Source organism: Lathamus discolor, chromosome 10 (genome assembly GCF_037157495.1).
Source record: "Lathamus discolor isolate bLatDis1 chromosome 10, bLatDis1.hap1, whole genome shotgun sequence".
In the NCBI taxonomy this organism is placed as follows: domain Eukaryota; kingdom Metazoa; phylum Chordata; class Aves; order Psittaciformes; family Psittacidae; genus Lathamus; species Lathamus discolor.
The window spans coordinates 7,510,511-7,538,136 of NC_088893.1; positions in this window are offsets into that span (position 1 = coordinate 7,510,511).

Below are 27,626 nucleotides of genomic sequence, written 5' to 3' on the forward strand. Positions count from 1 at the left end.
GGGACACTGTTGTAGGCAGAGGGGCTCGTGGTTGATGGTGGTGATCCATGGAACTGCTTCTGATGGATGTAGCCAACTTCTATGTCTGCAACTCCTCTTAAACCTGTCTTCAACCTGGGAAAAAATGTATTCCTCCTTCTGAAAAGCCTTAACTGTGTGAGGACTGACTTTGGGTTTGACTTATGCTGTGGGACTATGAAATCAGAGCATGGGACAGGCAGTTCAGCCAGGGGAAGAAGGTGACTGGGTAGCATTGCTTTTCTGTGCAGATGCTTAGTACATCAGCCACTGGTTTCTGCAGGAGCAGCATGGAAAATGAAGGCACAGTGTGATTAAGGGATTTACCTGAGACCTATCAGGCTCCTTTTCCGTTGTTTCGCTTACTAAACATCTCTGCTTCCCTAGAGACAGTTGACCTCTTTCAGAAAGCGCCTTTTTTACCTTCAGAGGTGTTCCAGGGTAGGTGTATTCATAGCCCTGTGTTATCATGTGTCAGCAAAGGAACAGGAACATCAGGGACCGAGCTAATTCGGTTGATTTATTGTTCCCAGTTCTTAGGGCAGCCCAGATTTTGCTGGGATGTGGTCTGCTCATCTGCCACCACGGTTAGTGGGGTTGGGGTGAAGAGCCTCACAAGAGCTCAGGGCAGCTGGGGAGGACTGCTGCCTCCTCTCAGCTGGAGAGGATGGCAAGGACCAAAACAGTCAGTGGGAGATTTATCCTGGAGAAGGGAAGGACTCGAGAGGGCCCAATAGCAACCTTCCAGTGCCATGAGGAGGTTATCAAGAAGACAGAGCCAGACTCTTCAGAGTGAGAGGAGGAGAGATGGTGGGTATAAGCTGAATTAAGAGAAGCTCAGACTGGCTATAAAGACACATTTTGTCCCCTGTGAAGGCAGTCAAGCATCAGCAGGGTGCCTGGGGAAGCTGTAGTCTCCATCCTCTGAGGTTGCTAAGCCCCCACTGGACAATGAGATCTTACTGTTGACCTTGCTTTGAGCAGAAGGTTGGACTAGAGACCTCCTGAGGTCCTCTCCAACCTGAACTCTTCTGTGACACTATGATGAGGTCAACACGGATGAGCTCATAGAAGGGCAACACTCCAGGACTACTCCACCTCCTCACATGATTAACTCCAACAAGCAGCTATTTGAGTTCTTGAAGGCTGGAAGTAAGTGGCTGAGCCATGTCTATGGCCATGGATCACCATGCACTGGCTTCTTCAGTTCTGGTGCTTTTTAGTGTTGCTTTTTAGTCTCAATCATCTCACTGCGCTGTTCACAGCATGGCTGCATGAAGCAGTTGGCACGATGATGGGCGCAGCAAACACGAAGCAGCACGAAGGTCAGGTAGAGGGTAGACTTGACCAACAACTACTGCAGAAGCTGGTGCATCAGGACACAGTGGCCTGAACAGCAATGGGTCGTACAATGACTGTGCGCTGCTTTGGGAAGCCTTGCTGGAGCTGGGTCACTGGATTCTGGTCTGGGGTAGCCAGGGTTAAAATAATTCACAGTGCATAGGGATAGAGCAGTGCCTGGAAAGTGCCAAAAAAAAGTGGGAAAGTGGAAATTCATAGGGTCTCTTCCACCCTACTATAAATGCCTGAAGGCAGCCCTTTTCTGAGCTAGGACATTGGATTTGATAGAGCCCATCCCCACCCATGGCATCTCCTGGGCATGTTTCCCATCCCAACATCTTCCCAGGTATCAGAGTGAAGCAGAAGTAGACTCACAAGGTCTGGCAGCCGCCTGGGCTGTGCCTAAGCCAAAGGGACCCAGTGGAATGCAGAGAGATGCAATCATGCCATCCCCTGCTGTGCTGCAGGCCAGCCCTGAACCCTCGGGGCCTCCAGGGGAAGAGGGGGATGTTGGAGTGGTTGAGTCAGTGCCAATGGACTCAGGCTCATAAACAACCTGCACGCCACAGAGGCTGGGGATGCGATGCACAGTACAGCAGTGGTTTCTCTCTCTGCTTCTGTGACCTCTTTGCGAGGCAGCTTTTGGCACTGAGGTTCACATCCTCTCCAGATCTGCTGGCGACATCAAAATGCAATTGGCTCTACATAAACTCCCCAGCACTGCACTGCTGAGGAGACAGAGAGGTCTAAACTCCCCATGCGCTGGTTGTTTGAAGGCCAGATACCTGTCAGTGAGGCAAACCTCATCTTGGGGTTGCTCAGGACTGCTCCCCTCTTCCAGCTCAGCATCCCTGTGGGACCTGCATTGCTTTGGCTGGGGAATGCTAGTTCTTTAGCAAGGCGACGTCCAGAAAAACCTGCAGTCACACAACTATATATAGCCCGAGAGAGGCCGTGCATACGGTGACGCAGTCTGGAAGTGGTTCCTGGCTGTTCTCCAGAGGCTGGGAGCTCAGCATGTGGCTTTGGCTTTTTAGGGGCAGCGGTGTGCAGGGGAGGTGGGGGCCAGGGGCTTGGGGACTTCATCCCCATGGGGCTCTGAGTGTAGGGTGAGCCAGCAGATGTGCTGCCACTCATGGTGTCTGGGGCTTGGAAGGGGTTTCAGTGATGCATGGAGCTGGTTTGGGACCTGGAGCAGCTGAAGCTTCCTGGTAGATGGGGCATGGAAAACTCCTGATATGGAGGCTTGAGACATTTCATAGTGTATGGTTGGGGGTCCCATTAGCCCCAAAACAGGGGTGAAGGCTCCTAGCACTGGGTCTTTTGGGATGATCACAGAAATGGCTCTGATCTCACCCCTGCCTGGCCTGAGGACCACAGGGTCTCCTGGGCTGCGAGGCCTCATCAGGAGGGATGCGCGAGCCATCACTACCAGTCATGGTTCCAGCAGGGCCAGAGCACAGCAATGAGCCAGATAACCCCAGCCTCCCCATCCTACACAGTGCTCTGAGGCAACTGACAAGGTGGTGGAGACCTTGTGCTGGACACCATGCTCAACGTGTGTCTCCCTCCTGCAAAGAGGGGCAAACCTGGCTGTGACTTGGTGGTGGGATGGACTCACTGGGGACTGACACCATGTTGGGTACCGAAATGCTGGGGTGTTCAGGCTCTGCCACTCTGCAGAGGTGGCAGCTGCTTGGAGCATCGCCAAGGCAGGAACCATGGCACTGTACACCCTTCCTCTTATCCCTGCTGTGATAAGAGCTCTCCAGATACAAGACGGCATAGGAAGGGACATCTCCAAACTGGCTCCCAAGCTGTCCCTCACCACCTCTCTGATCCAGGGACTGGACCCCATGCTCTGTGCTGGCAACTGCAGCATCACCCTCCTTCCTCACCCAGCCATGCCACTGCCACCAGAGAGGTCCTCTCTGCCATCAAATGCAGGGGATGAACACCCCAGATGCATCCTAAAAGCCTTTAAGCATGAGACAGAGATTTGTCAAGCTGAATTTTAGAATCATAGACTCAGAGTAGTTTGGATTGAAGGCACCTTAAAGTTCATCCAGTTCCAACCCCTGCCACGGGCAGCGACACCTTCCACTGGAGCAGCTTGCTCCAAGCCCCTGTGTCCAACCTGGCCTTGAACACTGCCAGGGATGGGGCAGCCACAGCTTCTCTGGGCACCCTGTGCCAGCGCCTCAGCATCCTCACAGGGAAGAAAATGTGTTGTGTTTGGACATCTACAGTCAATGTTATGGGGGAAATCATGGGAGAGGTGAGTGAGTAGCACTTGGCTTGAGCAATCAGATTAAGAACCATGTCGTACACTCTGTCCCCATGCATCCTTTCCTCTCTGCTCCAGCAGTGGTAACTCTGGATTCAGGCACCCATCATGAGGTGCAGAGCAATCTCCTGTACATGGAAATATTAATCTGTAGGTTTTGCAGTGCTGAAGGAGCAGGGAGTGCCACAGCATGAGCACTCGGAAGCAGACGGCGCTGCTGCATGGAAATCTATGCCCAAATGCTCCATATTATATAGTACAGCATATGTCTAGAGACAGGCCAACAAATTTAGACCTGAAAACGTGTATAATTGCCAGGCAGGACTTTGGAGCTGGAAAAGCTTCAGAGAAAACAGAACTCATATGCCTGGACACAGTGTGGTGGTACCCTGTGTGTCAAGTTTGGTGGGACAAACCCTATCCTTGCACATCACTTAGTTCTACCAGTGCCTGAAGGTCAAATCTGGCTCACTCAAGAGGCTCTTAAGCTGAGAAACTTGCACCACTGAAGTATTTGTTGGTTTGTCTCAAAAATAGAGCTTGCTGGGTTTAGCACGATACACAGTATTCCCATATAGCTCTTTTTCTCTCTTCCTACTATCTCTGCAGCTTTGTTTTTTTCAGTGCATTGCCTAGAAACTGCCCTGCAAAAGTGGAAAACGCTGTCACTGGCAGAGGATCTTTCTTTGGTCAATGACAGCAGCTAGGAGCAGCATGCAGGACTGGGTGTGGAGATGGTTCCCTTGGCCATTTTGCCTCTCCTGGTCCTCAGGCAGCAGTGCCGCCATCCTCTGCTTCAACATTCCCTTCTCCCCATGGTGTTGACCACCTCAAGGGTAACCAAACCTGCAGGAGAGGCAGGGCAGAGCTGCCCTTCTGGGGAAAGCAGCTTGGGGTGGTTGTAGGTGGCCTGAGTGGCTTGTACTGGCTGCAGGGTGGCTTCAGAAGTGTCACCAACCCCGGGGTATCCACCTGGCTCTGTGCTGTCCCTCCCAGCAACACAGATGCTCTCAGAGGGCTCTACCAGCTCCTGGGGCTGCACCAGCAGCAGTGCAGAACCTGGGCATGCCCGTGTCTGCAGGAAGGTCGGTGTTGTCAGCCGCACAGTGCGAGCAGGGACCTCATCCCAGCTTCCCTCCACACCTCCCACCACCTCTGCTCTGCAGCATCTCCTCCTGTGTCCTCTGCACACCCTGAGCACTCCCTGGCAGTATCAGCCTGAAGCCCCCTCCCTGCAGCATCACCTCTGCAGCCTCCTGGCTCTCACTGCAGGGCAGTGGGGAGCGTTTGGGTTCCCCCCCCTTATCTTCCTTCCAAAGCCAGGTGAAACCCAGTAGTTTTCAGGATCTGTGCTGGCAGAGAGGAGCGAGCAGATGGTGCCCTAAAATCCCCGCGCCCCGAGGAGTGAGCTAGCGATCCGTTTTGAAGCTCTTGAGATATTTTTTCCCCCAGATCCTGCTGAGCCTGGCGAGAACTATAATTGCAGCTTGGACTGGCTGGAGAGGGCAATACCCGGATGGGCTCCCTGCCTTGCAGGCTGTAATTGGGCCCTGGCGATACAAAGCACAAAGCTCTTTCCTTCCTGTTTGCTGTGCTCCCTCTGTGAAACCTTCCCCTGCCTGTGCTGTGCATGCTGGAAAATATGTAAATACCAGGGCACAGGAGAATTCCTCCCTCGTGCCTGCGCCACGTCTGAAATACCCATTAAAAATATATGTTCCAAAAAGAGCACCTCTGCACTGAAGCACAAACTCTCCTGGCAATGGGGGGCTGTTTGAAGGGAGTGGGAGGGAGCGGATCAAAGGGTTGTCATCAGGAGAAGGGACAACGCAGGCATCCCAGCTAAATCAGCAGCAGGAGCAGGGGTTTGGGAGGCTACATGCAATCAATAGGACTATCTGGAAATGCCTGCCACTCACGCAGGAGGCTGTAATTCATTGGGGCTTGCAGTGCTGTGCTGCCAAGCCTGGGGAGGGATGGAGCCTCTGGGGCTGCATTGATCTGGGGAAGGGGGACGAGAGGATGGAGCAGCCAAGGGAAATGGGCTGGTCCACCAAAGAGCCTTGTGGACCTTCATCTCCCCCAGTCTGGCTGCGCCAGCCCAGCACCGGTGGGGTGGAGTTACCATCACCTTCCTGGCCCCCATCCATGAGGTTCCAGCTTGGGATGTGGTGTGATGGGTTGGTGGGGAGAGTGGGGAGCACAGTGCCACATGTGTCCCCCTGGCCCCTTCTCTTGGGTGCCTGGCTAGCGAGTTACACCTGAATTCACTGCAAAGTCTCCCATTCGGCTTGGCAGGTGACATGGGATTGTCCCCAAGACCCCCAAGTGATGTAGGATCACAACCTGGGTGTCCTGATGGGGGCTCGAGGGGTCTGCAAGGTGAGGGCTCGTGATGCCTCAAGTCCTGGATCTCCTCCAGATGCACCCTTTGGGATGTGCCTGGGCAGCTTCTCCCCTCTCCAGGATGGGCACTGGGATCTCTTGCAGCTCCAGCCGGTGAGAAAGGGCAACCCACAGAGACGTTTTCTTCTTCTTCAAAGGAGCTCAGTGTTTGGCTGGAGCTTTCAAAGGAGAGTTAAAAAGAGAAGATAAAAAAGAAAGTTAAAAGCTGCCCAGTGAGGGGTGGAAACGGGAATGTGGGGAGAGATCAGGGGCAGTGCCAGCAGCAAAGCAATGGCAGGACATGGGCCAGCACCAGCGAGCAGTGGGGAGAAGATGAGGAGAGCCTTCATTGTGCAGCTGTGCAGCCAGGGTATCTATTCCCATCCTCCAGCATCTGCTGTGGCCATTTGCAAGCTTGATCTCTGCATTTCCAGAGCCCTGCAGAGCCCTGACCTGGTGAGAGGAATGGGGCTGAAGGCCAGATTTGGTGGGTGCTGAGGAGCCATGCTGGGGGGAGCAGGACCAGTGGTGTGGGGATGCAGTGGGGACGCGGAGCGAGACACCGGGAGGGAAGATGTTAAACAACTGCAGTGCCTCCCTGAAAGGAGCCAAATGTAAATGAGATAATTAAGCTATTATTTAAAGCCGGGAGACGGTGGGGACAGGCCTGGGGTGGCCGGACTGCATTTTAATCAGCTGCCTGGCTGGGGAGCCCATGCTCATGCCCCTGCCTCAGCATCCTGCCTCTGCTGCCTGGGTACCGTGCAGCCCCTCGGAGAGCTGCCACCCCACTTCCCTTCGTATTTGGCCAGGCCTTGGAGTGAAGGATCCGGGAATGGGTGTACCTAAACCTATGCTACCACCTTCCTGTGGGAGTTTGTAGCTCCTCTTGTGCCTCAGCTTACCTGCTCTCAGGTGCTAAAATGTGGTAATGAGAATAAGCAGCAGAACGAGGATAAATCCGCCCATGGAAAAGTAGAACCATATAGACTATATGAATAGGATAAATGCTCCAGCGATGTTGGCTGGACTGACCTCCAAAGGCAATGACAGGACTTGGGGAGCCTTTTTCTACCACCTCAGGCGGCATTACAAGGTGACCAGAAGAAATCCAAGTAGTCGCCTTGTGGGTCAGCTTCCTCACCTCTGGAAGCAGCGCTGAGCTTCCGAGAAGCTCTTATCACAGTGGGGAGCTCCAAGGTCACTTGTGAGCCTTGGTGAGCCAGCAAATGTGGCACGACAGGAGTTTCTTCCTGCATTTCTTTGTTTTGGTTAGGAATGGAAAAGAAAACCACATCCAAAGCCATCCACAATAAGCTTCATTCCGTCATTGGGACCATCCTTTCATGTGGTAGAAGATCTGGTTCACGCAGGCAGAGGACTGAACAGCAGGGAGAAAATGGATGTTGTTTGCTGCTTCTTCTCATATACCAACTAGGATATAGGTGAAATGAAGTGAGTAGGGTCCAGGTTCAAAGGAAACCCAAGGAGATGGCTGTTCTGTGGAGCATCCTTAAGGGGTGCTCCTTGGTGCAGTGGCAGAGGGTGCTCCCACTTCACACGAGAGGTGTGAGATTGGAAAGGCAGAAGGAAAAAGCCCATGGAGAGCTCTTCTGCAGGAAGGCAGCACCTCTCCAGCCCAGGAAATCCCTCTCCATGCATGTCTGGAGATCAGGAGCGCAAGAACACATTACGCACTGCAGCCACGTTTGTAATCTCTTCCCCAGGCACCTGGCATTGGCCCCAATAGAAACAGTGGACCAGCTGAGAGGAACATCTACTATGAGCCTGTAATGCAGCCCTTATCTTTCGAGAGCCTTTCTTACTGTATAGTTAAAGAGTAAATTAAAAGCCTGATCCTGAGGGGCTTTCAAGTGCTTTACTCTTATTTAGGTACCTAGTCCCTGCAATTTCCATTCCTTTGCAGAGCTGGGCCCTTAAATCCTGAAGGCATTTCAGAAGATGTTACCCAGCATCCCCTCTTAGCAGAAGACTCTCCCAGCCAGCCCACGGACCCCTGAGCATCCCTGGTCCTGCTCCATGTCCCTCCCAGGGCTGCCAGCACCGGCGGGGTGGCTGAGGAAGGGGTTGGTAATTCCAAAGCACGCTGCTGGGAAGCACCACGCTGAGCATGAATCCAGCCTCCTCCCACTTTATTTGCCCAAAGCAGCAGGTTTTTGCCCTCCACTCAGCCACCTAGGTCTGGGCAGGGACTTCAGGTACAACCAAGCTATCAGTTTCTGGCACCAGCAGCACCGCAGTTTTGCTGCATTTTTATCCATACACAGCGTGAGCAGGGACAGGTATTGCCTTTACACCTCCCAGATTAGGAAATAGGTTTGCATTGAGTTCCTCTCCCTTTCCCTTCCTCAGCTCCCAGGGTGAGGCGAGTGCCATCAGCCACACTAGTGGGGTATGTAGTGGGGTATGGTCATGGGCTGTATGCAGGGCTCAGATCTCAGTGGCCCGGGGCAAGATCACACAGGTTTAACTTGGCAGCTATGCTGGAAGTGCTTTATAGCTTGGAAACCATTCGAGGAATGAAGCAAGCAAATCCCATGTGATTTACACAGCCAATCCCATAACGATGAGGAGGTGATGCTAAGTCTGGAGTTGCACATGGCGCAGGGGTTACAATGCCTCTGTCCAAACTGGCTATTAGATGACATGAAACAGGGAATACAGGAGGTAAAATGGGTTGGTCTTGGTTTATTTGCCATGGGAAACTACTTGTATTTCTTTTTTCCCTGCCTGACATGCACAGGCAGGACAGAATTATCCTAACAGCCTTTTCTGAGCTTTCTGAGCCTCTTGGAGCACTGAGATTTTCCGCTGTGTGACTCTATTTCCCTTACAGTGATCTGGGATAACAACCCTCTCTCCCCAGCCAGCAGCATGGGAAGGTTTGTGCACTTCCTCCTTGAGGCAAAGCTTTGTCCAGAGCATCCAGATGGGAAGAAACTCTGCACCTGCATGTATTTAATCCCAATTCCAGCACCAAGTGTTTTGCAGACTACTGGTGAGCATGTTATATGACCTTACAGCTGCAAGTGATGGAGACATGAGGAGATGCTGGCTGTGGAGAGCACAGACACAGCCTGGTGCCTTCATCCTTGGGGCCAGCAAAGGGCCCAAGCAGTGGACCCCAGGGTACAATCCATTTTGTACTGAAGGAGATGCTGCAAGAGCTCAGAGGAAGCCTTGCAGCACCTTGGTCTCTCTGCCTGTGAAGGATTCACCCAGGGTGGGTGACCTCCATTTGTAGAGGTCCCCTTGCAGGTATCTGCAGGTGGCACAGGTGACTCCTAGCCTGTATTGAGCAGAGGAGGGTGGTTACCTGCCCTGAAGCTTCACATCCATCATCCTGCAGAGCTCTTTCACACCATCCCCTTCATGGTGGAAGTGTGGTTGTGAGGTGGCCAGGGCCAGGGCAGGGCTGTGGACCCCACTGAGCTGGACCCGGTGACGTGGCAAGGCTGGAGCTGCGCCTGGAGGGGGAAAGCTTGGTGCCAATGCTTACCAGGCTCCCAGCAATGCTATGGGCACAAGCTGTTCCTGCTCTGTGACAGTGGGTGGTGGGCTGGGGGGGGTTCACAGCCTGCACAGTGATTCCAGGCAAATCTGCCTCGGGATCAGACGACACAGAATGAAAGCCCTGACTCAGTGCCCCAAGCACGTGTGAAGCTGCTTTCTCCAGCGTTTGTCCCAACGCTGACGTTCCCATTCTCCCAGCAGGAAGAGAAGAGAAAAATCTCCCTGCACAAAAGCCTCAGGAGCTGGCGCTGGCTGGCGAGGGTGGGAAGGGGGCCAGGGCCGGGCGCCGGGCGGTGGCAGTAATTTTCCACACGCACTGGATTAGGTGAAGCTCTCGGTCAGGAGGATTCTGGATGTTTTTTCCCCTTCTTCCCCACCTCCAGAGATCGGTGTTGGATGGGAGCCCGGGAGAGGCGAGATAAAGGTCTTCTCTATCAGACAGCTGTTGAAAGATCTCAAATAAAGAGGCAGGCATCGCTCAGAAACTGTTAGAGGCAGCAAACGTGAAGGGTAAGCTGCAGAACAGGTACTATGTGTCGCCTTGAGAGGCCTTTGAAGATATACCTCCTCTCCTGGCAGCAGGGCTCACCTCACCTCCAGATACATGGGGCTCTCTGGGGCTCCGTGAGCTGCTGGCCTGGTAGGATGCAGAGCATCTGCCTTGGCAGCCAGAGGTGGGAGTGCATCATTTCACATCCAGTGGGAAGCAGGGATGGGAAAAGCTCAGACCCACACCCCACACCGTGCACGGTGCCCAGAGCCGGTGGCTGCCCTGGGTTAGGGGCTGGCACACAGCATGCATCACCCAGCCAGCCCTGACCTTGTCCTTTCATCCCATCTCCCGCTGGACACATCCTGGAGTGCCCCGTGCCCAAGCTTGCTCCCACCCCTCCTGCTGCGCACCAGCCCCGGGGCAGCGGGGGGCGCGGGTCGGGCGCGGGGCAGGCTCGGTGCGCCCAGCATCACGCCGCGGTGTCACCAACATAATCGGATCTCACGCTCCAGGGAGCAATTCGCTTCCCCATGGGAAAGTGTCAGACGCTGGTGCTGGGCCTCGCACGTGGTCCCACCCGCAGCGCAGTGACCCGGCTGGGGGACAGGGGGTGGCTGGGGCTGCTTGGTGAGCTCGTGGCTCTGGGACACACCAGTGTGGCCACAGGGAGCTGGATCCCAGCAGGGCTTCTTGTCCCCTTCATCTCATCCATCCATCCATCACTATGAGGGTGCTGAGGCGCTGGCACAGGGTGCCCAGAGAAGCTGTGGCTGCCCCATCCCTGGCAGTGTTCAAGGCCAGGTTGGACACAGGGGCTTGGAGCAAGCTGCTCCAGTGGAAGGGGTCCCTGCCCGTGGCAGGGGTTGGAGCTGGATGAGCTTTAAAATCCCTTCCAACACAAACCGGTCTGGAATTCTATGATCTAGCCACTGCTCCATCCTTTCCTGTCCATCCCATCCCCTGTTTTAAAATGGTTTATCCCATTTCATCCCAATAGTCCTCTCCCATGCCATCCCATTCCATCACCTCCTGTCTGTTTCATCCCGTTCTGCCCTACCCTCTCCCATCTTATACTTCCCCAGCAACAGCTGTGTCACTGTCTGCACCTCCTGGTGACCCACCTCATCCAAGTCACTGATTGCCACCAGTTCTCCTGTTTCTTGTCCATCCCAGCCCTGTTGCTGCTGGGTGCACGTCCTTCTTCCCTGGGTGATTTTGCACATATCCAGCACTGAGTCATGGACAAATCACAGAATCCCAGACTGGTTTGTGCTGAAGGGACCATAAAACTCATCCAGTTCCAACCGCTGCAATGGGCAGGTTGCTCCAAGCCCCTGTGTCCAACCTGGCCCTGAACACTGCCAGGGATGGGGCAGCCACAGCTTCTCTGGATGCCCCATCCCTGGAAGTGATGAGCAGAGGCTGATTTACCCCACATGAGGTGGGTAGGGGCCCTATTAAGTGGCAAGTAGAAAGGACTGGTTGGGGTGGGGTCCTAGCCCTGGGATAGGCAAGGACCAGGCTCCCACCAGGTGCTTTTGTGATTGCTGCAGTTACTGAGGGAAATGATATAGACCTGCCCTTGACTCAGCCATTTTATAGCATCTCTTGAGCTCAGTGAAGCTGGCGCTAAACCTCGGTTGCTTTGATCATGACAAATAGGAGCTGGGAAGCCAAATTCAGGGCAAAGTCACTGGCTGCCTGTGAAGCTGCTGCTTTTCTAGGTTTCAGCCGTCTCTCTGGTGCATGGCCGGTGCCTCTGCCTGCGGCTGGGATGGGACAAGCTCCATGAATCCAGCGGAGCCTTGGGATGCAGGTGGGACCGGTCCTGCCAGCATCTGCTCTCACATCAGCGTGAGGAGCTGGCCTGGGGGTGCTGAGGGACCTCAGCTGCGTTGGCTGATGGCAGACCTTGGGCTTTGGAATCTTGGATCAAGTCTTCCTGTGCAGGAAGATGCCCCAAGGTGGGTAACTGTGGGGTCACAAGGTTGCCACCCCAATTTGCTGGGTGGAGGTGAATTCCCAAGTCTCTGTGAGGACACTGGTGGCCCAGGTCACCCAGCTTTGGGCTTCCTTAGTTATCCCTGCTCTTCCAGAAGCTCAGCCAGCTTTGTGGCAAGGTGCAGGGTAGGGAACACGCTGTGGGGCTGCAAGCCCCAATGAAGAACAGCCCAGGTATGTGTTTATCAGCAGGACTGAGGGAGCAATTCTCAAGTGCATGGATCTCTTCAGGCTTCAGTGTGAGGTCTGTGGGTCTCCTGGAAAGACAGAGAAGCTGGGATGTCTGATGGGGGATGCTCACAGTGCTGGGACTGTATGATCCCTATCCCTGCTGCACTAGCATGGCTGCATCCCCAAACGGACGCTCTCGGAGAGACAGGAGGTCCCCTGAGCCCCCACCGGGGGTGTGTGTCTGACCCTATGCGCACACGGGGAGGGGATGTGAGCAGGCGGTGGGATGAGGAGGAGGGAGCCGCCATCCGCTCCCCGCTTCCTCTGTGCCTCGCTCTACTTGCCGCGGTCCCTGAGCTCCCTTCCCTTCCCCTCCGCTGCCTTTTATGCAGCTCGCCCAAGGCTCCAGGGCCCGGGGATCTTTCCAGGCTTCCCCAGCTGGGGTTTGGCAGCTCTAATTTTAGGCACTTCTCAGTTTTGCTTTCTCGCCGCGCAGTTGAGGAACGCGCTGGTGCAGGGAGGCGAGCCCGGCCCTTCCGCACCGCCGCTGCCTTCTCTTTGTCTGCGCGCTCCCTCCTGCTGCACCGAGGTGCTGGGGAGCGTGAATAAGCCCTATTTTTAAGCTGGTGCTCTTGGAGAGGTGCAGGATGGGGACGTCCCCTCCAGGCCTTCTGCTGCCCCGCGGTGATGCTCTCCAGAGACACCCCCGAAAACACTCGGAAGGGCTCAGGTCCAGGCTGAGTGGCTGCAGGCTCAGAGGAAAGACCAGCCAAGGACATCAGACCGGCCACATTTTGACCACAGTGACCCCCAGCCCATTCAGTTGGGCTAAATCTCTTGGGAATACCTTGCTGCAGGAAAGCCAAAACCTAAACTTGGGTCAGAGGCAGTGATCATGCACAGAAAACCCAGCAAGAGTGAATTCAGCTCTTAGAGCCTCCCTTGCACCCTGTTAGAGCTGCTGCAAGATGTGGCCCGGGAGCTGGTCAGCCTTGAGGCTGGATCAGTGCAGCTGGTAAGTTCTAATTCAGGAGTCCAAGCTTAAGACAGTCCTGGCTGCGTGACAAAAGATTTTGCCCAAAGTCCTTGCTCTGCGAGTCAGACATAGAAGTGGAAAGTACAAGCATCCCCCTCTGCACACCCTAAGGGAAAGCATCTTCTGGGGAAGAGAAGGAGGACTTTTTCCCCAAGGAAGAAGCAAATCGGGTGAGGAGGATGGAGGAGGTGGTAGCAGCTGGGGGAGCAGGCTGTGCTTAGCCAGGCTGTGTCCTGCCCGCAGGGCACTTCCACCACACATGAAAGACATGTTGGGTTTTGTCTGGGGTACCCGATGGCTTTCATCTTCCAACGGCTGGGGCTGGAGTTGCCTAACTGGATGTGAGCTGCCTGCTCCTGAAAGGGCTCTGTATCCCATTATCCATAAACCTGTTCATGGCACTTGGCTAATTCAGGCAATTTGTGACACGTTTATGCTGTCGATATAATAACCAACCTGTCGGCCTTAGCTGGGCTGGAGCACCGTGTCATGAACAGCAATCTGCAAATCAGGCTCCTCATGTAGCTTCTGCTGTTCCTGCAGCCGGGGCTGCGGGAGCAGCACAGGACTGGCACCGTGCTTTGGAGAGGGCTCAGGATGCACGTGTGCCCTCCCTGATTTTGGAGCCTCTGTGCTGCCCGCGGGGAGGTGGACTGGCAGGCTCCCCAAGGAATTGCTGCCCTGCAGGTGATAGGAAGCTTAACTGCTCCCCGCATGCTGGCACCCCTCTTGTCACAGGTTTGCAGGACCCAAATCCAGCGTTATCAGAGAGCCCCAGAGCCAGGGGAGGGCCCGGAGCTGGCTGCTCCCGCGCTCCCGGCTCCCATCGCTCACGTGGAGCAGTGGGTGGACGTGGCTCTGCTTCGCTGCCAGATTATTTCTGGGCACTGCCGCAGACGGACGCTGCAGGGAGCGGGGCTGGGAGCCGTGCTGGGGGATGGCAGCTGGGAGCTGGGACCCTTCCCGCTGCGCCTGCTGCCTTCCCGGCAGACTCTCCCCATCGCTGACACCAGCGTCCTCCCCCCTCCCTGCTGTGCGTCATCCGGCGCGCGGAGAATTCGGGGGCAACCGTTTGGACTCGATGGATGATGCCGCCTGGTCCAGATGCCCCCCCTCCTACCTGGACAGCTGCCCCCCTGCCTCCCATCACCAGGAGGGGAAGCAGCAGTGGGGGGAAGCCGGGGGCTGCTCCAGGCCTCCTCGCCTCCACGGCTGCCCTGACCCTGTGCATGGGAAGGGTCACGGGCCCGGGGCTGATCCGGGGCTGAGCGCGGCTGTCACGCTCTCGGCAGACATGGTGCAGCTGCTGCTCACGGGGGGTGCTCCGGGTGGCCGCATCCTGCCCTGGGGTGAGGCTGGTCCTCAGGCACCCCCCGTGCATGTGGGTTCCTAGGGGTGATGGCTGCAAAGCACAGAATGTGCTGTGTGCAATGTGGAGAGAAGCTTTGGACAAGGGACAGAACAAGGGGACCGGCTTTAACCTGCCAGAGAGGAGATTGAGATGAGCTCTTAGGCAGAAGCTCTTCCCTATGAGGGTGCTGAGGCGCTGGCACAGGGTGCCCAGGGAAACTGTGGTTGCCCCATCCCTGGCAGTGTTCAAGGCCAGGTTGGACACAGGGGCTTGGAGCAAGCTGCTCCAGTGGAAGGGGTCCCTGCCTACGGCAGGGGTTGGAACTGGATGAGCTTTAAGGTCTCTTCCAACACAAACCAGCCTGGGATTCATCTGAGAATGGGGTGGGGATGAAGGACTGTGCATGCTCCCCTCTCCTGGTCCTGCACAGGGGCTTGGGAACATCTGCAAGGATGAAGCACGTGTCCAGCAGAACAGAGGGATCACTGTGCTCAGCTGAGCTGCATACACGGGGTGGGGGTGTGAGGTGGGTGCCCACCAATAGCTGGCTCCAGGACAGAGCTGTGGATGTGCGGATGGGGTCACATTCCCTGTTGGGAAGAGTGTGGGAATTTGCCCCTGGAGAGCTGCTCAAGCAGAGCTTTTCCTCCTTGCAGCCCCTGTGCTTTGCTCCTGATACGGCTCCAGAGCTGCTGGTGCTGGTGGAGCCATCTCAAGGGCAGCGGCTGTGGGAGCATCCTCCCCAGGCTGCGTGTCCATGGGATTTGCGTTCAAGGCCGTGCCGGCTGCTGGAGCTCATGCACACGCACACACACCCACACAGCCAGTGCTGTGTTTGAATCCCAGCAGCTCACCTCGAAGCTGGGGCTGATTATTATAGGGTCAGATTCAGAAGGATCTAGTGTCATGGACACTGCATGGACGGGCAGGGGAAAGCCAGTTACCGTGGACCAGTGTGCTTTGTAAGTTAATTGTCCCCATCCTCACCTGCAGATGTGGGCAGGATCAGTGAGTAGAGAATAGGAGATAGCCTGGAGATGCTCATAGCCCTGTTGGAACCTCAAGAAGCATCCCTAAGGCACACACAGTCCCTGAGGACGTGCACAGGGGGGTACACAGCTCCCTCCTCCAGCACAATGGGGATGCAGCAGGTTCTGCGCTATGTAAAATGCGTCAGGATGCGGAGGGAAGGGCTTTGAACAGTCAATTTCCATCGCTGAAAGCTGACAAGTTTAAAACAGCTAATGTGCCCCGCAAGATGAGGCCTTCAGAGATTTACAGCTCTCCTCGGCTGACTGCTCCCATACGGTGTGCGTGTCAGCCAGGGAGCCTTTTAAAGAACCAAGATAAAGCTGCAGCGAGGCCGCATTGCCCACCAAATGGATGGCAGGGAGAGAAGGAAGGAAGGAGAGAGGTTGCTGTGTGGGGTTTTTTTCCCATCAGACAGGCTGCTGAGCTCATGTCCCCTCCTGCAGCCACCACCATGTGGTTACCGCAGGTCAAGGTCAAAGCAGTGCTCCTGGAGCTAAGTTTTTCCTAAGCTGCCACAAGAGGAGGTTTGCAAAGCGCTGCCTGAACCATCAGGAGCCCAGTGGGGGGTGGGTGGCAGTGGGATGTATGGGTGACATCAGCTGGCAGGGTGCAGGACAGCCCCATGGAGCGAGGAAGCCCTTGGGATGGGCAAGAGCCAGCCTGAGCCCTCCAATGCAGGCTGGCAGGTTGGTGGGGTGGCGGGGAGCAGGACCCCAGTGGGGGCCAACGTCACTTGCAAGGCTCACACAAAACTTAGGAGATGCTGGTAAGTCCATCAGTGCTTTCTGCACCATGTCAAGGCCAGGCTGGGGTCTCAGGGGCTCCCCAGCACATTTGGTCCCTCTGAGTCCTCTACTGCATCCAGGAGCATCTGTGCTTGAGCAGACCCATGACCAGCACTAAGATCAGCTGGCCAGGACATGGGGTGCTGTGGGACCTGCCTGTCCCAGCATACCTGTGGTATCTGCAGTGTGGAGTTGTGTCTGCCTTCACCCTCAGCTCCTGCTCAGCCTGGTGGGACATGCTCAGTGGTTGCCAGGGGGCAATTCACCTTCCTCGCAGTCATAGGAGAAATGGGCAGAATGCACCATGTCCTGAGAGCACCTCTTCCTCCTCAGAGCCTGAGGATAACAGTTCCGTGGTCCCAGCCCTTCAGCTGGATTGCAGACACAGGTCTGGTGTGACCTGGTACTGTGGGGGTCTGGAGTACACTCTCCAGGCTGGTCTGGGGCTCGGTGGCAGCAGTGGGGACCAGCCATGCACGGTCCATTGGTGCTGGAGTGGGAGAGCAGCCTTGGCTGCTCTGGGGTGGGAGAAGCCAGCAAGGTTGGGGGAAGTGCTGCTCTGTGGTGACAGAAGAGCCTCTTGTGCGATGCTCAGCAATGGGGTGCCTGGAGATGCTCCCATCATTTCTGCCTGTTCTGCTGCCTGGCTTTGCCACACCAGAGGTCAGGAGACCCCAAATGTTCCATCCAGCTCTGTCTGGGAGGGACTTTCCATCCCAGGGCTTAACTGGTGCTGTTCCTGGCAGCAGGGCTGGTGGCAGCATCCTGTACCGTAGTTGCCACGGTGCCCCAAAGCACCAGGAGCTGAGGAGCAGCCTGCGCCCTGCATGTGACACTTTGCTGGCTCCCATGGTTCCTGCTACAGAGGAATGGGATGGGGTGACCCCCGCAGGAACCCAGTCAGGTCAACTCTGCTTCTCTCAATCACAGCATGGACCATGGCAGTGAGAGCACGTGGGCTCTGAGCAGCACTCAGGGCAGTCACCAGCCCTGATGCTGGGGAAGGGGGCACATAATTTCTGTGCCAGGCAAGCTGTTTGAGCATGTCGACTGAAACCCCTGCCCTCTTGGGAGCAAAGAGCCCCTTTCCTGCTCAGGAGGACACTGCGCTCTGGTCCTCACTGGTTCCAGCTGCCTCTGCACCACCATGGACTGCCCAGCACGGGGCTTTGGAGCACACATCTCACCCCTCAGCTGGCCCAGGGGCAAATCCATGGCTCCATTCACGAGGTTCACGCTGGTACCAGTTCTTCAGATGGGTGCCCAGCCTTGGCCAGGCTTTGGGGGTGCTGCGGGAGAGAAGCAGCCCCTCATCTCCTGTCTCTTTGTGCAAGCAGAGGAGCGCTCCCAGCTCTGCGGTGGTGCCGCCAGCCGGAACGCCGCAGAGGCGGGGAGGTTGCCCAGCTTCTGTCTCCTTCCCAGCAGGTGTGGCTGGCCCTGCCAGGCAGATGGCTCCGCGCCTGGCACACGCAGCGCCCGCGCCAGCAGCAGCTGCCTCCATCCCTACCCAGGCCAAGAGCCGGGATGCTGAGCAGCCCGGGGAGCGCGCGGCAGGCAGGGGCGCTGACCTCACCTTCAGGGTGTGCTGGGCACCTCTGGGCCGACAGCTCCTGACCCTGCCTATGGGGACCTTGGGGATGCCTCTGGGGGTGTTAGCAGGGAGCAGTGGTGTCCCGGAAGGACACAGTCATCTCCTGCAGACTGCCACAAAGCCCAGCTCTGATGCAGGAAGGCTCAGGACATGTTTTCTTTCCAGTAAGATCTGGATGGCAGCAATGCTCTTGGTTGGACAGAGTCTTTGGTGACATGCTCTAGTGGAAGGTGTCCCTGCCCGTGGCAGGGGTTGGAACTGGATGAGCTTTAAGGTCCCTTCCAATCCAAACCAGTCTGAGAGTCTATGATTCTAAGATGGGGCACAGCCCCACAGTGGGGATGAGAGGTTGTTACTCTAATTAGAGGAAGGGGAGCTGCATATGTTTGGTTTTTTTCCCATGCAAAGCCATGATGACAGCAATGGGAGGACTGCAAAAGCTCTCAGGCTGTGGTGGCCAGCCACGTTCACAAGGAGTAAGTGCAGCAGCCTTATGCAGTCTCATTTTCTGTGCAGTTATTAATACATCTATTTGCCTGGCTCTGAATGGAGGCAGAGAGCAAAAGCAAATGAACAGCACCAGGACTGACAGCCTTTTCCACTGGAGCTCAGTGCCACCACCTCTTGAGTCTGACATTAAGGGCTGTGCCTGGGGACCTGGCTTCCCATGGGGCTGAGGAGCGATGGAGCGGGGCTGGTTCATGGAAGCAACACCTCCGGGCAGGCTGCTCCCCATGTGCCGGCTCCTCCATCCTCATCGTGCAGCCGGTGCTGGAAGTGGAAGTTTTGAAGTCATGCATGGAACTGTTTGCTTGGTATTTCCTGCCCCCAAGAACAGGAAGCAGCAGCGAAGCCCAGGAGGGAGCTGCTCTTGGGAGATTTCCAGCCTGACACATTTTGATCCCTGCCTACAGGAAAGGGGGAAAGCTCAGTTCTCTCCCTCATCCCCATACCCAGTGATGGGAGCTCATGGGCCAGGTTCAGGCTATCTGGGGCCTGGGGAGGTAGACTGCACAGAAACGTGTCAGTCTGGATGACTTTCCATTTCACTCTCCCTTGTACCACTCTGACCTGGACCTTCCTTGCTCAGGCTCTGGGATGATTAGGGAGATGCTGGCTCACAAGCTGCAGTGTGAGAAATGGCTGGTGGTGATGGATGCATGTCCATTCAGGCTGTCCTACTGATGTCCTGCTCCCTAGGTATGGTCTTCTCAGCCCCATTAGCTGCAGGTACAGTCCTGCCCATGACAACGCTCACCTGCCAGGTCTGCAGCGGTATCTCACCACTGCCCCAGATCCTCCTCCTGCTTTGAAGGTCTGGGTCCATGCTGCGAACTGCCAGCCTCATGTAGAAGGCTCCCTTAGCAAAAACCTGAGGTTGTCCCATGCCCTGGTGCACATCCAATACACCAGTGTCTCCTCCTTGCTGCCTGGATCACCAGGGTTCCTGCTGCAAGATGGTGCTGATAGTCGTGATGGGTTCAAGGCTGGGGAAGGGTAAGTTGGTGCCTGGTGACAGGCAGAGGCTCTGTCACGGTAGGAGTTACTCCCATTGGGAATGCCAGTGTTTGCTGCTGGCAGACCATGGCACCAGTCCCCGAGGAACGTGAACTGCACATCATTAACAATCCTTTAAAGAGCTGCCAGCGTGTCCTGGGCCCCTGTTCATTTCTGCACACAGTCCGTCCACCGCTGAATGCAGCATTCATAGGGGATGTCATCTCAGCTTAAGGTGGTCTGTTACTTACCCCAGTCAAACTCCTGCAGTAGGTGATTGCTCCTCTGGGCAAGGACAAAGTCTCACAGAAGGAGAGGGTTTATTCTCCTTTTAAACTTTTCCTGCTTTTGTTTTCCTTCTCCTGAGGGATACCTTTGTGCAGAGTGGATGTAGGATCAAGGGTGCCCATGCTGGAACATGCTGTTCTCTGGGTCTGCTCTCAAATCACTCTGTGCATGGAGGCTGGGGCTGTTCCCGTGGCTATGCCCTGAGCACACTCCGTGATGGAGGGATCTGGGGATACGCTGAATGGAGATGGCACGGAGTGGCAAGTGAAGCTGCCATCCACAGCTCTGCACCAGGTCCACTCTGGTGGCTGCACCCCATCCTCAAGGGCACTGTGGGCACTGGATGGTGAGGGCACTGTGCAGAAAGCAGTTGTACCATGTTATGGTCACTGAGGCACCAGGCAGGACCCAGACCAAGAGCTCAGGAGCTCCTGGCCTTTTTCAAGCAACAATGTCTACGCCAGCCACGGGACAAAGCAGCACAGAGCTGCCTGCCCTGCTAGCCCTAGTATGAGCAGGTAACAGATCTTCCCTGGCCAGCTCCCCTCGGGACATGGTCTGTTTTGGAGGTGTTGGTTCCACTGAGCAGGCAATGGACCAGACACAACGAGGTTGTCTCTCTGGGGAGACACAAGCCGCCATTCACTTGGGGGCCATTCAGCTGCCTGGTGCTGCAGCCAGGTGACAGCCTGGGGCTGGGATGCTGGGGGAGCTGGCACTTGGACTCTCTCTTTGGAGTATGCCTGCTTGGATTTTCACAGTAACCTAGAAGATCCTGAAGCCTTCCACTTCTGCTGCTCACCTGGGCTCTCTGCCCCTGACTTTTCCTGCTCCCCAGCCTGTGGCACAACCAGCTCTGGGTCCACCTGGAAAACCATGTCCTAGAGGCAGAAAAGACCAGCACCAAAAGCAGTAACGATTCACTGCTGTCCTTGCACTGTGCTGGCGTGGGCAGCACTTGAGCAGCGTCCAGCAGCAGTGACAATGGAGGCAGCAGCACACAGTAACACTGATGAAACCGGGGGGGGGTCACCACTGAACCTGATTTTCTTTGGAAGCGGCGGATCTGGATTCTGGCACCTCTACCGGACAAGCCCTGGGTGTGTGTAAGCGGTGGTAGGCACAGCGTGGTGCGGAGGGTTTGCTGCAGGGCAGTGCCATCCCCTCCAGCAGGGAGCAGGGGGTGAGGACCCGCTGGGATGAGCAGCCGGAGCCTCTCCGGCCATGCGCGCTTTTCCATGAGCAGTCGCCTGGGCAACTGTGAGCAGGGAGCCAGACAAGCCATCAGGATGAGGAGCCATTGTGCTCGGTCAGGGAATGATTCCCAGCCCTTTCTCCCAGCCAGGCGGCTTTGTAGGTCACCCCGGTTTACCAGCACAGAGATGGGCAGCAAATGGCTTTGCCTGAGGCTCCCGGGGTTATCTCAAATCTCTGCTGCTTCTCAGCGGAGTGGGATGATGGGGGAGGGAGGCCACAAGCCCACGGCAACGAAAGGCTGCCAAATGCATATGAATGGAGACCGAAGCGGTGGCCCAGACCGGCACTAGGCACAGTGATGAGCCCTAAAATCCTAGAACGGTTTGCGTTGGAAGGGACCTTAAAGCTCATCCAGTTCTAACCCCCTGCCATGGGCAGGGACACCTTCCACTAGAGCAGCTTGCTCCAAGCCTCATCCAACCTGGCCTTGAGCACTGCCAGCACTGTAGGCAGAGAGAGGAAGAGGTTCCTCCCTGCTTCATCCCTTGCAGTGAGTGTGCAGGTGCCTGTGCATGGGCAGAGCAGCACCTGCTGCTGCTGCAGAGGGAAGGGGCTCCCCATCGAGCTGCATTTCTGCCTCTCCACAGCGGGACCGTCTCCGTTTCGCTGTCATTGCCTCCTGCTTGTCATCTGCTGGCCCTGGACCTGCTGCTGCTTTGCTAATGAGCTGCAGCATCTCGCTCAGGGTCCTGCTCGCCCTCGGAGCGCAGGGACTCTCCAGGCTCATGTGCTCAGCTCAGCCCCACGGTTTAAATCCCTGCCAAGAGAAATGGAAGAACCTGGTGCAGCCGGGCCTGGAAAAACCAGCAAGGACAGTCTCTGGTTAACCCTTCCCTCGCCGGGTCATGCTGCTCCCTTCCCACGCACGAACAGACCTCAGGCTTCATTCCCCTCCTTCCCAATGCCCGGTTCACGTGGCCACTCTCCACCTCTGGGGAAAAAGCTGCTTTTCTCTCGTGAGATTGCCCAGAATACCCAAGGCCGGCGTATTCCCACGGCACTTGAATGCGTGCCCCCTTTGATGGCAAAGGGGCAAAGGGCAGAGATCTGGGAAAAGAGAGAAAAATCATTAAAAAAATAAATAAAAGCGAGAGAAGACGCAGGGAGGGAAGGGGAAAAAAAAATAAAGCAATCAGGCAGGAGCTTCCCTCACCCTCTATAAAATACAGTTCACGTTTCCTGTGAGCCTGGGGCACAGATCACATCTGACGTGAGGTGCTTTACCCAGCCCCGGTGTAAATTCTGGAGCCTCACATTTGCATGGCGTGATGGGAAAAAGCTTAAGAGGGGCCCGGGGAGCTGCAGAGGAGGCGGCTGTGCTATCTGGCTACTGCAGGGGCTGTCGATGCACAGACATTCCAAGGCTATTTGTGAAGGTGAAATGGTCTGTAAAGATTCCAGGACACCATGTGGCAGGATGGTTAAGCAGGGCTTCTCCTCCGGTGTTTGCACAGAGCTGCGGGGCTGGAGGGAGGCTGTGTGCGCAGAATGCCTTGCGGTGATTAGAGCATCTGCAAATTTCAGCTTAATACACGGCATAATGAGACACGGAATATTATTAGCCTGCAGCCATCCCCCTGCCCCAGCGGCGATCTCTGCAGCTTGAGCTGCTTTCACCTTCTTGGTGTGGTGCTGCGGGAGCCCCGGTGAGAGATGCTTGCCCGGCTGGCGGGGCAGGCAGCCTGCAGGCAGCTCTGTGGCCATGCAGGGCTGAGCTCCCGCAGCAGGCAGAGTGCCTTTGCACTTTGGCTTCTATGAAATAAGGGTTTGTCATCTTACCCGCTGGCTGTGCACACCAGCCCCATCCCTGCTGGCCTTGCCTGCAGTGCCCAGAGCCACAGCCTGTCCACGCCAGCAGCCATGGGGGCTGCTCATGAGGAGCAGGTTCCAACCTCGTGTTCCAAAGCTGTGGGACCTGCATCCTCAGGTCACGAGGACTGGTCCTGTGTGTGCTGCTTAGCAGGGCAGGAAGGCTCAGGCAGCACAGAGGCTGCACAAGAATCTGTGGCAGCTCTGCTAGCAGAGTACACAGCTTTGTTCTGCACAGAGTAACACAAGTGTGGGGTGGCTCCTTTTGAAGAGTATGTCAGGATGCTGTGCCCGCTGGTACAGTGTGCAGCCACATGTGCACAGTGCCATGGCAGCTGTGAGCTTCCCTCTCCTGCCATCGCTGCTTCTCCATCCCACCACCCAGTAGCTCACCAGCTCATGCAAGTCTTGCTGCACTGCTTATTGCCTCTTGGTTTTGGGAAGAGAGGGATGTCCCAAATCACTGGTCCCCCTGAGATGGAAAGAGCTGCTGGGTAGTGGCAGAAGGTGGCTCTGTCTGGTGCAGCATGGGCTGGTGTGAGGAGGCTGGTGGGGTCCTACGCTTGGTGTGGGGCTCTGAGAAATCCCTGATGTGGGTCTGGGTTCAGCCAGGAGCAGCCAAGCAGCCCAATGACTGCATCTTTGGCCCAGGGTGAAGGTGAAGAGTATGGGGCCATGCTCCTGTGGAGTGGCAGCCTCTGTGCATGGGAGGGTGGGCATCTGTTGGTATGTACAAGAATGTATGCTTTCACATGTGTAAAGGGACATCTGGATGTGTGTGCATGTGTGTAAGTGTGAGAGATGAGGTCTGTGTGTCCATGTGCATCATATATGCAGATACACATGCACCCTGGGGTATACACTGTGTGTGTGTGTTGTGCAGGGACAACTCATGCCGGTTACAGGCAGGTACCTGAGCGTGCACAATGTGCAGGAGGTGTGTGCCGGGGCTGTCTCACATGGAAGCAGACTCCTCGATGTGACCCCTACTCCACGCAGTAGCAGGCACAGTGTTTCGAGGAACAGGAGGAGCAGGCTGGAGGTCACGGTCCCTGGAGATGCTGCCTGCAAGGACACCACAGGCCGGGGCTAGGCTTTATCCCAGGCACAGCCTCTTCCCTCCATCTTGTGCTGACCAGCGTTTACGTGACCTTGCTGCTGCCGCCCTGCAAAACCTTCCCTTGTTTTGCCTGGGGTGTTTTTCATTGAGATCAGCTCCCCTGCCTGGTTCAGAGCCGGCATTTGCTGCCAAAGGTGTGACAGTGACATCTGCAGCTAGGGGCTGCTCCCCCCAGAGAGGCTTAGAGCTGCCGGAATCGCTGTCCCTCACTTGCCATTTACTGTGCCACTGATGGAGCGTTTAAAATGCAAAAGTGAAGTCCAGAGAAGGTATCACCAAAGCAGAAGCTGTTATGGATGCTGTTAATCTGTACCAAGGTCAAATTCACAAATCGGCGGGTTAGTTTCAGTTCCAGCCTGAAATTAGATCATCAATTAATTAAATCATCACTTTGATACAGAAAGAAAACTGGAGCAGACCCAGTCCTCATAAATCCTGCAGAAGGGTCTGAGAAGGTGGCTTTGCATTTCAGTGGGAAGAATTCGACCAGAGCAGTTCAGGTCCATAGTGTGGAGCCAGCTTAATGTTTTAATAGTGAAAACAACTTCCCAGCGACTGCCTGAGCCGTAGCCTCCAAGCTGATGTGGATGCTGCCATCTCGGATGTGTTCCCCTATCCCCGGCAGATGTTGCAGCACAGCGTTAACCTCTGCTTCAGTGAGCAGAGGTTTGAGGCTTCCCATATAGCAGAATTGACTGATGACTATTTCAAGTTTCTCAGGACTTTGAAACCCAAAACCCACTTTAATTTTATGAGTAATTTTATGGGACAATCTTTAGGGCTGTGAAAGCTGGAAGCTTTTCCTTCAGGTGCCTTGACCTTATGGCTGCTCATCTACCCATGCAGGAGCCCGGCTGCACTTTCATCTGATCACCCTCGAATTCAGAGCTATAAAAAGGATGGGATGCCTCTGAGCTAATAAAAATAGGGGAAAAAAAAAGGGAGAAACGAAGCTAAAGATAAAGGTGTCGCGAGTCCTCCCCTCCCGCAGCCTTTGGAATGTCACGGAGTGGGGGCTGGCTTCTGAATCAGCAACCAGATGGTGAAGTCCTTCAGGCACAGTGCTGCTCATGGAGTTCCAGGGCCAGTGGCCTCAGCCAGCCTGGTCCCTGTGGTGTGGGACGGATGCAGAGCTCACAGGACGGGTGGTACAGGGCTCCTGGGTCAGGGAGCAGCTTGGCAGGGTCTTGGTCACCCTGAGCTACAAGTGGGCAGAAGGAAGACCAAGCTTCTGGCATTAGCAGCTTCCCATCACCCAAGCTGCAGCTCTGCTGGGGTTTCCAGGGCTCCCTTCCATGCAGTTAAGTGTGTGTGCACATGTGCATGGGTGAGTGCTTCTCCATGTGCCTACATGGAGAGGATGCTGAACTAGGAGGAAATGCAGATATGCTTCAATTGGAAGTAGGGCAGATCTTGGCTACAGCCACAAGGGAGGATTAATACGTTCTTCACCTTACTAGACCCAGTGCCCACACATTAGGGCTACCAAATTCAGTGCTAGGAGCAGGGAATACAGGCAGCATTACAGGCTGGGGACTTATCCCCACTGGCAGGCATCAGGACCTGGCACAGACACCTCTTGGGTCTCACTTGGTCCCAGATGATCAGATCCAGTGCTGTTTCACCAGGTCCAGCATCTATAAGCGAGCACACCCCTATCTCTCAGCCTTGCATCCCTCAGTCCATCTCAGTCTTTGCTTGTCCTTTTCAGTCATTGTGTCTACCGACCACGAACTGACCACTTTTCCTCCACCTGCTCAAGAAGGAACCTAAACCCTCAAATCCTTCCTTTCCCCCCAAGATCTTCTCTCCATGGAGGGGCCCAGCAACGTCTCTGACAACAACCAGCAACGTGTCATTTGTTTTTATTACTCTAGGAGGGCAAGCTGCTGTGCGTGACCAAGGAAACCGAGAGCTGGCTGCCCTTGTGAACTTGCTGAGTGCCTGATGGAGAACGGGAGAAGAGAGCTGGGGGAGTAGGAAAAACATTACTTCTCTCCTGCTTATTGGCTCAGGCGAGATTGATTGACCGCACTTGTGATAGCAAAGCATGCGTCGAGGTAGGCACAAAATTGTGGTTAGCACTAGAAAACCACCAGCTGTGGGGGTGAACTTAATGTGAGGAAAGACTTATGGGGGAGATGGAGATTTGGTGTTGCGCTGGGCAGTGGTGAGGCTTCCTGAGGTGGGGAGGGCAGAGCACAGGGGCATGTGGTGGCGCTGGCTGATCTCTTGATAGAGCAGGGCTGGACCCATCCTGTCTCGATGTCTCTGGTGTTTTTAGCCACTGCTAGAGAGAAAATGACGCTTCTAGGATGTAATTCATCTGCTCAAATCAGCCATGAGGTGCACCCAGAGGTTTACTTCACATGTGGTGGCTTCCTCCCCTGCCCAGCAGATGAGATGCTCCTGAGCTGCCGTCCTGCCAAAAGGCAGGCTTAGAAAAGGAGGTGAAGAGGAGGTTGTCCAGGGAGTGCATTAGGGATAGCGATGGGACATGAGAAAACACCACGGCACTGGCTTGAAGCCTAAGCAAGTGGCTGGGGGTGGCTGTCATCGTATGGTGCCATACACATGCCAGCTTGAGGGATGGCAGAGGAGGAACCAAGGTAAGGGGCTGTGAAGAGAAGAGCAGTTGGAGGTGTTTTATCAGGACAGGACTTTCGGTGACAAAAAGTGGGTTTCATACGAACAGTTCAATTTTGCATGATGGCAATAGCTCCACTGACAGATACTCAAACCAGAATAATTTCCATGGAGGACAGAGAAATTATATTTTTGGATACTTTTTGCTTTAGAAAGCCTCAAAAATCTGCCTCCCAATTCACTTAATTTTGATGCTCTCAGCCTACAGTTTCCCAAAACAGAGGTGGAAAAACACACAGTTCTGTGGAGAACATTGATAAAGCAGCATCTCCCTGCTGCTGACCTCCACTGTTTGGATCTCGCCATGCTGAGACTGAGCACACAGCTATGCAGCGGCAGAGCAAGATAGATGCAAAGGAGGCCAAGGGTGTCTGGGTGGTTGGAGGCTGGTCTGGGAGCTCCATGCTGGGGCGAGGGGTGGTGTGAGCATGGAGCAGTCGGTCCCTGCGCCTGCCTGCACGCTGCTGGCCTGGCAGCTTCCTCTGGCAACGCCTTGCACAGGCTATTTTTATGCTGCGTGAAAAAGCATCTCTCTGTGAGCGCAGGGAAGGCGGCGTGGAGAGGGAAAGTGAATTAGTGAAGGTCACCGGCACCACGGCGCTGCTGGGGCAGAGCATGGAGAGCTGGAAGGGGATGGATGGTGCAGGGACCTGGGTGACAGGGGCTTGCCTGGGGTGGGAATTGGTGGTGGAGCAGCTCTGTGTTCCCCCTCTGCCTTCCCAGGGAGCATCCAGCCGCTGTGGCCCTGCCAGCACGGGGGAGCGAGCTGGCAGCAGGCATCTACTTGTGCACTGCTCGCTCGCTGCTGCCGCTGCCTGCTTGGAGAGCATCCGCCGGCACACGGACCATAACTGGGGTTTTACATGCAGCATAAAAAGTAATGATCGCTTTCTCCTGCTAAATCACACGCGCTCAAATTGTAATATGGGGGTTGCTCCTGTCCGCAGCTGCAAAAGCTTCATACCTGGGAGAGCCCAAATAGCT